This window comes from Physeter macrocephalus, chromosome 1 (assembly GCF_002837175.3).
Source record: "Physeter macrocephalus isolate SW-GA chromosome 1, ASM283717v5, whole genome shotgun sequence".
In the NCBI taxonomy this organism is placed as follows: Eukaryota; Metazoa; Chordata; class Mammalia; order Artiodactyla; family Physeteridae; genus Physeter; species Physeter macrocephalus.
In genome coordinates, this window is record NC_041214.2 from 42,302,940 (window position 1) to 42,314,049 (window position 11,110).

Below are 11,110 nucleotides of genomic sequence, written 5' to 3' on the forward strand. Positions count from 1 at the left end.
GGGCTTCCCTGGTGGCACAGTGGTTGAGAATCTGCCTGCCAATGCAGGGGACATGGGTTCGAGCCCTGGTCTGGGAAGATCCCACATGCCGTGGAGCAACTAGGCCTGTGAGCCACAATTACTGAGCCTGCGTGTCTGGAGCCTGGGCTCTGCAACAAGAGAGGCCGCGATAGTGAGAGGGCCACTCACCGCGATGAAGAGTGGCCCCCACTTGCCACAACTAGAGAAAGCCCTTTCACAGAAACGAAGACCCAACACAGCCATAAATAAATAAATAAAATTTTTTTAAAAATAATAAGGTGTAATAATTAAAAAAAAAAAACTACAGTGAGGTATCACCTCACACCAGTCAGAATGGCCATTATCAAAAAATCTAGAAACAATAAATGCTGGAGAGGGTGTGGTGAAAAGGGAACCCTCCTGCACTGTTGGTGGGAATGTAAATTGACACAGCCACCATAGAGAACAGTATGGAGGTTCCTTAGAAAACTAAAAATAGAACTACCATATGATCCAGCAATCCCACTACTGGGCATATACCCTGAGAAAATGGTAATTCAAAAAGAGACATGTACCACAATGTTCATTGCAGCACTATTTACAATAGCCAGGACATAGAAGCAACATAAATGTCCATTGACAGACGAATGGATCAAGAAGATGTGGCACATATGTACATAGAATATTACTCAGCCATAAAACAAAACGAAATTGAGTTATTTGTAGTGAGGTGGATGGACCTAGAGTCTGTCATACAGAGTGAAGGAAGTCAGAAAGAGAAAAACAAATACCATATGCTAACGCATATATATGGAGTCTAAAAAAAATGGTACTGATGAATCTAGTGGCAGGGCAGGAATAAAAACACAGACATAGAGAATGGTCTTGAGGGCACAGGGTGGAGAGGGGGAAGCTGGGGTGAAGTGAGAGAAACATTGACATATATACACTACCAAATGTAAAATAGATAGCTAGTGGGAAGCAGCAGCATAGCACAGGGAGATCAGCTCTGCGTTTTGTAATGACCTAGAGGGGTGGGATAGGGTGGGTGGGAGGAAAGATGAAGAGGGAGGGGATAGGGCATATATGTATGCATATGGCTGATTCACATTGTTGTACAACAGAAACTAACACAGCATTGTGAAGCAATTATACTCTGATAAAGATGTATTAAAAAACAAATCACTGTTGTTAAGATTTCACAGTATTGTTCTAGGACCTTAACTAATTACCTAAAGGAGAAGTGAAGGAAAGAGACAGAAAGTCTATTAAAGCAATAATAGCTGAAAACTTCCCAAACATGGGGAAAGAAATGGACATCCACATTCACGAGGCCCAAAAGACCCCAAATAGGTTGAGCCCAAAATGGAGTACACTAAGAAACATAATTAAGTTGTCAAAAGTCAAAGACAATTATGAAATCAGCAAGAGAAAAGTGACTCATTACATATAAGGGACTCCTCATATGACTATGGATTTCTTAACAGAAATTTTGCAGGCAAGGAGAGATTGGGATAATATAGTCAAAATATTAAAAGAGAAAAAGGCTATCAACCAAGAATACTATGCCCAACAAAACTTCTTCAGAAATAAAGACTTTCCTGAACAAAGAAAAGCTGAGGGGGTTCATCACCACTAGACCTGCCTTCCAAGAAACGCTAAAGGCTGATCTTCAAGTGGAAATAAAAGGATGCTAATTAACATCATAAAACATGAATGTATAAAACACATTAGGAATGGTAAACATATAGGCAAACTCAGATTCTCTAATATTGAATGGTTTTATGGAAATCACTTTCAACTCTAGTTGAGAAGTTAAAAAACAAACATGTTAAAGTTAACCATAACTACAATAATTTTGGTATTGGATATACAATACAAAAAAGATGTAAACTGTAACATCAATAACCTAGTATGTGAGGAAAGAGGAAGTAAAAGTATAATGTTTCTGTATGCTATCAAAGTTAAGTTGTTACCACCTTAAAACAGAATGTTATATATAAATATAAGCTATATTACCTAAGGTTCATGGTAACCACAAAGGAAAAACCTGTAGTAAATATACAAAAGATTATGATAAAGGATTCAAAGCATACCACTGCAGAAGGTAATCAAATCACAAAATAAGACAGCAAGAGAGGAAGCAAGGTAAAAAGTCAGAAAACAAATACTAAAATGACAATAGTTAAGTCCTTACTTATCAATAATTATTTTAAACATAAATGGATTACGTTATCCAATAAAAAGACATAGAATTGCTGAATGGATAAAAAGAACAAGATCCAACAATAAGCTGCCTATAAGGAACTCACTCTAGCTTTAAGGAAACTCATAGACTGAAAGTGAAGGGATGAAAAAAGAGAATTCAAGCAAATAGTAATCAAAAGAAAGCAGAGATAACTATGCTTACATCTTTAGACTGTAAGCTAAAAATGGTTGAAAGGGACAAAAAAAGGTCTTACATAATGATAGAGAGGTCAATCCATCAAGAAGAAATAACAATTATAAATATTTATACACCCAACATTGGAGCATGTAAATATATAAAACAAATATCAACAAAACTAAAAGAAAAAACAAACAGCAATACGATAATAGTTGGGGACTTTAATATCACACTCTCAACAATGGATAGATCATCCAGACAGAGAATCAATAAGGAAACAGTGGATTTAAACTACAGACCAAATGAACATAAAAGGCATATATAGAACATTCTATCCAACATCAGCAGAATACACATTTTCCCTGAGTACACACAGAACATTTGCTAGGATAGATTATATATAAAGCAACAAAATAAGTCTAAACATATTCAAGGAGATGGAAATTACATAAAGTATCTGTCTGAACATAATGGTAAAAAACTAGAAATAAATAACAGGAGAAGAGTCAGAAAATTCACAAATACATGGATTTAAGGAAATTAAACAGTACATTCCTGAACAGCCAATGGATCAAAGAAAAAAATCAATAGTAAAATTTTAAGAAATATCTTGACAAACAAAAATGAAAACACAATATACCAAAACTTATGGGATGTATCAAAGGCAGTACTAAGAGGGAAGTTTATAGTAAGAAATCAATACATCAAAAAAGAAAATCTCAAATGTACAACCTAACTTTTCACCTCATGGAACTAGACAAAAAAGAGCAAACTAAGCCCAAAGTTAGCAGAAGAAAGGAAATAATAAAGATTAGAGCAGAAATAAATAAAATAGAAAATAGGAAAATAATAGAAAAGATTAAAAAAACTACGAGTTGGTTCTTTGAGAAGATTATTTTAAATGACAAATATTAATCTAATCAAGGAAAAAAGAGAGAGGAGAAAATATTTGCAAAGCACATATCAGATAAGGGGTTAATATCCATATTATAAAAGGAATATATGTTACTCAATATCAAAAAAAGTTCATTTTAAAAATGGATAAAGGGGTGGGATAAAGGGAGGGTGGGAGGGAGACACAAGAGGGAGGAGATATGGGGATATATGTATATTTATAGCTGATTCACTTTGTTATAGAGCAGAAACTAACACACCATTGTAAAGCAATTATACTCCAATAAAGATGCTTAAAATAAATAAATAAATAAAGCTGTGTTGTCCAATATGGTGGCCACTAGCCACATGTACCTATTGAAATTTAAAATTAAAATTAAATTTAAATTTCAGTTCCTCAGTTTCACCAGCCACAGTTCAGATGCTCAGTAGATATTGGAGGAGGTCATCAAGAGGACGTGACTGCTGGTTGACCTGAGAGCTGGATCCAAACAATCGGAGGCTCCTGACCCCCTCCCTTGTCCTTGGAAAATACATTCTGCCCACCCTTTCCCACAGGGGGAGCTGTTCCAAGGATGAAGCCTTGAGAGAGTAAGGTGCTGCTGAGACCATCTGGATGGTATATGCAAATGAACTCAGTTAAATCCTCTACTTGTCTTGTGATGCCCAAGAGAAGCCTCAGATGTAAGTTTCCTTGCTTATTAATGTGGAGTGTTCCCCTCTTTCTTCAGTCTCTGCTTGCCCTCTGCGTACAGGGGTGGGTTCATATCCAGGAAGCTCCTTGGTTGAGAACTAACAGTAGTTACCTGTAGCTGTGGTTACATATTGAACAGCACAGAAATAAAACACTTCCATCATTACAGAAAGTTGTGTTGGATGTGGCTAATCTAGAGAAGAATGAAGGGCTGAGACCAGCATTCCCCCCAGATTTTGTCCCAAATTTGCACACAAGACCCAAGACACAACATGATCATATAACTTTGGAAAACATTGTGTGTATTAGGATCTTATAGCTGCTGTAACAAATTACTACAAACTTAGTGGGTTAAAACAACATATATTTATTATTTTACAGTTCTGGTGGCCAGAAGTCCAAAGTGGGTTTCTCTGGGTTAAAATCAAAGTGTCAGTGGGGCTGTGTTCCTTTTGGAGGATCTAGGGTAGAGTCATTTTCATGTCTTTTCTAGCTTCTAGTAGTCACCCCCTTCCATCTTCAAGGCCAGCAACAGCCAGTCAAGTCTTTCTTTGACTCTGAAACTGACTCTTCTGATTCCATCTTCTACTTTTAAAGACACTCTGATTACATTAGCCTCACTCAGATAATCCAGGATAATCTTCCCATCTCAAGGTCAGCTGATTAGCAGCCTTAATTCCATCTGTAAACTTAATTCTCCCTTGCCATGTAACATAACATATTAACAGGTTCTGGGGATTAGAACATGGACATACTTGGAGAAAACTATTCTGCCTACCATGCTGTGTTAAATAAAATTAAGCAGGGATCTTTACAGAAGGATATCCAATGAACTTTTAGTATCCAAAGAACAAAGTGAATTGGTAGAGGACTACATGATACAGTGTTTGTTAAATCTACTTCAGTACAGAACTTTTTTATGAAGAACATTTATTAAACGTTTCAAGAAACAGAATTGAAAAATACCACTGTTGGAAGTCAAAAAGAATGACTCAGTAAGAAGTAATCCTTCCAATTAAAACCATGATAATAGGAGAACTCTAAATAGCATAAGCAAATTATTTTGCAGGTACTTACAGGGTCCTGTTGAGACCTTGTTCCTTTAAACAGGACTAGATGGAGGAGGTGGGAATGAGCTAGACACACAGAAAGTTTATTGAGCCTATTTGGTCAAACCTATTCAGTTTGGTGTTGTATAAGCATCATGCTCTTGCCTGGGCCCCATACTCCCAACTCTTGTAGAATAGTCATGGGACATTATAGCTATAAGGAAACTTTGAGGTAATCTAACTAAAGGCCTGGAGTATTAATTCATCTTATGTCATACAGCTAATATGTATCTAAGGACCAACTAGATTTCTATATTCCCAAATAAACATTCATCCCAACCTGTAAAGCTGCATCTTACCAAAATGTAGAAAACCTAGTCATCTAAGTTTGTTGGTAACTAAGATATGACCTTTGTCCTTTCTAGGGATTAAGAAATAAAGGCTTTCATTAGAAAGAAGCACAGAATCATTTTGCTGTTGGCTCCTTCCCTCAGAAATTTCCCAGGAATTCACACAGATATTTTAGATTTGGCTTCCCTGTCCATAAGGACACTCTAATAATAATTTTTTAAAAAGGTGATTAGCGACTTCCCTGGTGATCCAGTGGGTAAGACTCCGAGCTCCCAAAGCAGGGGGCCAGGATTCAATCCCTGGTTGGGGAACTAGATCCCACACACATGCCACAACTAAGAAGTTCACATGGTCCAACTAAAGATCGTTGCATGTTGCATCGAAGATCCTGTGTGCCTCAACTAAGACCTGGCACAGCCTAAATAAATAAATAAATATTTTTAAAAATAATAAAATTAGTTAAAAAAAAAAAGCGATTAGGTCTCTGACCTGACCTCCCCACCGAAGTTCTTCCAATGGACTTGCCTTTCATGAAGCAAGGAACCAGAAGTGTGCTACAAAAAGGATGAAATTAGACAGTTGGTGATGTGGGAAGTCCATACATAAGAATATGAACAAGAGGACCATTTATTTCCAAGGATGAGAAGTAAGAATAAATGACTTTGTTCTCAGCTTCAAGTGGGAAATTAATTTCCTGTTGATGTGTCTCCACCAGGTCAAAAGATATCTGTACAATGTATGCTACAAGAGTGAGGCCCATCCCCATTTGGTTCCCAACAAAGATTTTATGGTGGATTTGAAAACTTTTAAAGTTGTTAACGAATAACCTTTGTTATTTTAACAGTACATTTTTCAGACTTGTAATCTGTCTCATTGGTTGTTGATAAGCAGGCCCTTTGCAGAGGAAAAATATTAATCATAGTACTAACGTTTACACTGGAAATGAAATTAGAAATATTCAGGAAGTAATAGCCATCCAGAAATTGAGGGAGACAATTTTTGGTTAATTTTTTTTTTTTTTTTTGCGCTATGCGGGCCTCTCACTGTTGTGGCCTCTCCCGCTGCAGAGCACAGGCTCCGGACGCGCAGGCCCAGCGGCCATGGCTCACGGGCCCAGCCGCTCCGTGGCATGTGGGATCCTCCCAGACCGGGGCACAAACCCGTGTCCCCTGCATCGGCAGGCAGACTCTCAACCATTGCGCCACCAGGGAAGCCCTTTGGTTAATTCTTACTCTTGGAATCATAAAAAGACACAGAATATTCTATTTTTGAGTATTTGGGAGTAAACTGACATAGGAAAGTAATACAGACTTTGTGAAAGACCCCACACTCATTCAGATTAATTTTACAGAATTTAGAGTTCATGCAACTTCATATATATGACGGCAGAGGGATTGGTCCATTTTCTAAACATGGTCTGAACTCTCCTCACTCACTAGAACCAAGCCTCATTTAGGGCTAAGTGCCTGAATTTCAGCAATAACAGCCAAATTCACCCCCCCCAAACACTTCAATAGTTAAAACTTAGTCTTGGGAAATTATGTAGATTACTAGGTAAAGACAGACTAAATGTTGTTAATACATTTTTTAGTATGACACAGAAGGAGACTATATGCTCAGATTTCAATTTAAAACACTCTAACCTGCATCAAAACCACATTATTCATCACTGGAACTTAACCAAACCACAGTCAAAAAGACAAAGCATAAAAGGAAAGGAAGGACGGAGAAGAACCTGCCAACTCAGCAAGACTTGACAGGAGTTCAAGGATTTAGGCTAATTAATTGACCACATGGTTGATGAATTAAAGACAGTATCCTTGTTTGGAACAACATACACTCGCTATGCAATTTGTGGGCAGTGGTGATGAGGAGAAACAGGGGAAACAATTGAGGTTGAAATAAAGTAATGAAAAGCATTAGTAAAAGAAGAAAAATTAAAGAGTAATGAGCAAGTGGGAAGTCCAGCAATTTAGATGGCCATCCCGCAGTAGAACACACTATGGATCTAATACCTGTATTCCTTATAGAGCTGGCAAAAATTGTCTTGACTTTCAAGTCTCTTACAGAGAACTACATATTTGAAAATGATGATGAAAACTGAAAGCTAATAGACTGAAAATATATTTACCACCCACCACACCCTAAGCCAGTGCTCTTTGAGACAAGCTCTTCCTTCAGAAGCTAAAAATATTCAGATTGCCCAAGGAAAGGTTAATAACACAAATAGCCTCTAATAGGCTTACTGAAATGCTCTGACAATGGGCAGCAGAACACAGGGAGGAACATCTAGCCCAGGAAGCTCGGGACACAGTAAATCTGACCTGCTTTGAATATCCTTGCACTTCTTTCAGCCTCTGTAGCTCAGCCAAAATAGAAACAACTTGATCATTTCAGTTTCCCCAAAGTAAGACAGTTTTAGGGAAAATGCACCATCTTAAACCTGGATCCTGACTCTGTTTCTGCCAGTAACCAGTTTTGTCACCTTGCAAGAGTCATAACTTTTCTGGACTTCTGTTCTCTTACCTGAAAAATGAAAAGAGCTGCACAAGAGGTTAACTTCAACTTGTAATATTCCTCTTTTTGAAGGCTGCAGCAATCATTCTTACACATGAAAATGACCAAGTAGGATGATTCAGTTCATATCGCATAGCAATCAGCTCTATTGATGGCTGTGTCAACTGGTTTGACTCAAAAGTATTTCATATAACATAGTTTCTATGCTACTGAGTACAGCTTCTTTCCTTCTGGATCTCACTTGGCATTAGTCTCACTGATGATATAGATCATTAGATTCCTTCTGCTTTTATTAAATAACCAGTTAACCCCTAAGTTTATGTGGTCTAATGGAAAGAGTATGGCATTGTGGGGCATAGGCCCTGAAATCTAATTCCTGCCTTATTTCTATTGGATTTCCTGGACATTGGGAAAGTCACTTAACTCTGGAAAGTAACCATAATTGATTTGTCTTCTTCATAATATTATCAGCGTCAAAACATATGAAAGAGAGAGCAATTTGAAACTGCTGTATTTGGTAAACTTGAATCTCAGACCACAAACTGAGATTTGCCAAGCTATAACTTTATTTCTACAAATGAATTTAATTTCTATTCTGAGCTCTCATTCTACTAGGTGTGAGAAATTAACCTCTGTCAATTCAGGTCCTTTCATACTTCTGCTGTGTTTGTGCCCATAGTCCGAGAAGGGCTATGTAGTGCCAAAGCATTGTGAAGGTCTTCATTTGTCACTTGTTCTTACTGACATCTGCCATGACTGCTCCCTGCCTGCCCCCAACTGGTCTCTGGTCAACAATCCCTCCAGGTCACCCACTTCTCTTCATAACTTCAAAGCCACTCCAAGGCAAAATAAGTAAAGGAGAAAGAAAAAAAACAGCCAGAGAGGTTAAAAAACAAAAAAAACATTTAAAGATGTGTTATGGAAGCCAAGGGAAGAGAAAATACCAAGAAAAATGGTGGCCAAAGGCTTTAAGTGACTCAGAGAAGTCTATAATAAAGGAAGACCAAAATGAAGCTATAGATAAGTTTTGAAAGAAGTTTCCATTGAGTTGTAGAAATACAATCCTAACTGCAGAGGTAGAGAAGGAATACTAATAGTGAATGTGACAAGTTCTTTTTTAAGTTTTTTTCTAAAAAGAAAAAAATTTGATTAAAATTATCTTCACTTTGGAAAAGGATAACAGTGGTACTCAAAATTTTAATTTAGAATGCAATAATTTGAGTACATGAAAGGAGAAGACTTTTTGTACTTGTCAGTGAGACCTGACCACAAGAGTGATAAAATCCAGCTTTACCAAATTTTATCTCTCTAAGTATGATAAAATATTTAAGCCCATAAAAATTAGGCCACCACTTCTCTGAAATAGTCGTAGGAGTAAACAGCCCATGAAAATCAAATCACTTCTTCTGTTGTAACAACCTGAGACTGAGATGCCAGTGAGGAATGAAACAGGCAGTATTTCACATGGATGATGGAGAGCAGAAGGTAAGTGGAATTGCTCTGGTTGCCATAACTTTTTACTTTGCACGATTTCATATGACCAACCTGATTCCTTGTAAATTTTTTTTAACATCTTTATTGGAGTATAACTGCTTTACAATGGTGTGTTAGTTTCTGCTGTTGATTTCTTATGATTTAAAGTGTACGAAATAAAATCAAGTTGATTACGTAGGAGTGATCATTATCAGAGCATTTAGTGCCTGACACATCCATCTGGGATGCCCAGATTATGAGAATATTCTACCCTAAATTATACTCTTAGGGCTGTGAAATGGAGGAGGAAAGAGCAGGTATCACCATGACTTTCTTCTCTTTCCATCGTGCCCCACTAATCCCAATAAATATTCATTTTTAAAGGTTTAATGTCAAGAGTATTCATTTGGAAAGTGGAGTGGTAACTTTAACTTTTCCTCTAATTTTTCTGCTTAGCTCAGATAAGTCATCCAGGATAGTAGGGAGGGAAAGATAGGCTGTGGCAATTCATGTCAAGTTGGCTCAGTCTTATACTCACAGGGTAAGTAGGACTCATATATGCTTGCAAATCGTCTAGACCCAATGAATTACTTTCATCTTCTCAAAGAACCAGCTTTTAGTTTTATTGATCTTTGCTATAGTTTCCTTCATTTCTTTTTCATTTATTTGTTTCTAGGTATTTTTTGATTTCCTCTTTGATTTCTTCAGTGATCTCTTGGTTATTAAGTAGTGTATTGTTTAGCCTCCATGTGTTTGTATTTTTTACAGATTTTTTCCTGTAATTGATATCTAGTCTCATAGCGTTGTGGTCGGAAAAGATACTTGATACGATTTCAATTCTCATAAATTTACCAAGGCTTGATTTGTGACCCAAGATATGATCTATCCTGGAGAATGTTCCATGAGCACTTGAGAAGAATGTGTATTCTGTTGTTTTTGGATGGAATGTCCTATAAATATCAATTAAGTCCCTCTTGTTCAATATATCATTTAAAGCTTGTGTTTCCTTATTTATTTTCATTTTGGGTGATCTGTCCATTGCTGAAAGTGGGGTGTTAAAGTCCCCTACTATGATTGTGTTACTGTCGATTCCTCATTTTATCGCTGTTAGTATTTGCCTTATGTACTGAGGTGCTCCTATGTTGGGTGCATAAATATTTACATTGTTATATCTTCTTCTTCGATTGATCCCTTGATCATTATGTAGTCTTTCTTTGTCTCTTGTAATAGTCTTTGTTTTAACCTCTATTTTGTCTGATATGAGAATTGCTACTCCAGTTTTCTGTTGATTTCCATTTTCATGGAATATCTTTTTCCATCTCCTCACTTTCAATCTGTATGTGTCCCTAGGTCTGAGGTGGGTCTCTTGTAGACAGCATATAAACGGGTCTTGTTTTTGTATCCATTCAGCCAGTGTATGTCTCAGCCAGTCTATGTCTTTCGGTTGGAGCATTTAATCCATTTACATTTAAGGTAATTATCGATATGTATGTTCCTATTACCATTTTCTTAATTGTTTTGGGTTTGTTATTGTAGGCCTTTTCCTTCTCTTGTGTTTCTTGCCGACAGAAGTTCCTTTTGCATTTGTTGTAAAGCTAGTTTAGCGGTGCTGAATTCTCGCAGCTTTTGCTTGTCTGTAAAGGTTTTAATTTCTCCATCAAATCTGAATGAGATCCTTGCTGGGTAGAGTAATCTTGGTTGTAGGTTCTTCTCCTTCATCACTTTAAATATGTCATGCCCCTCCCT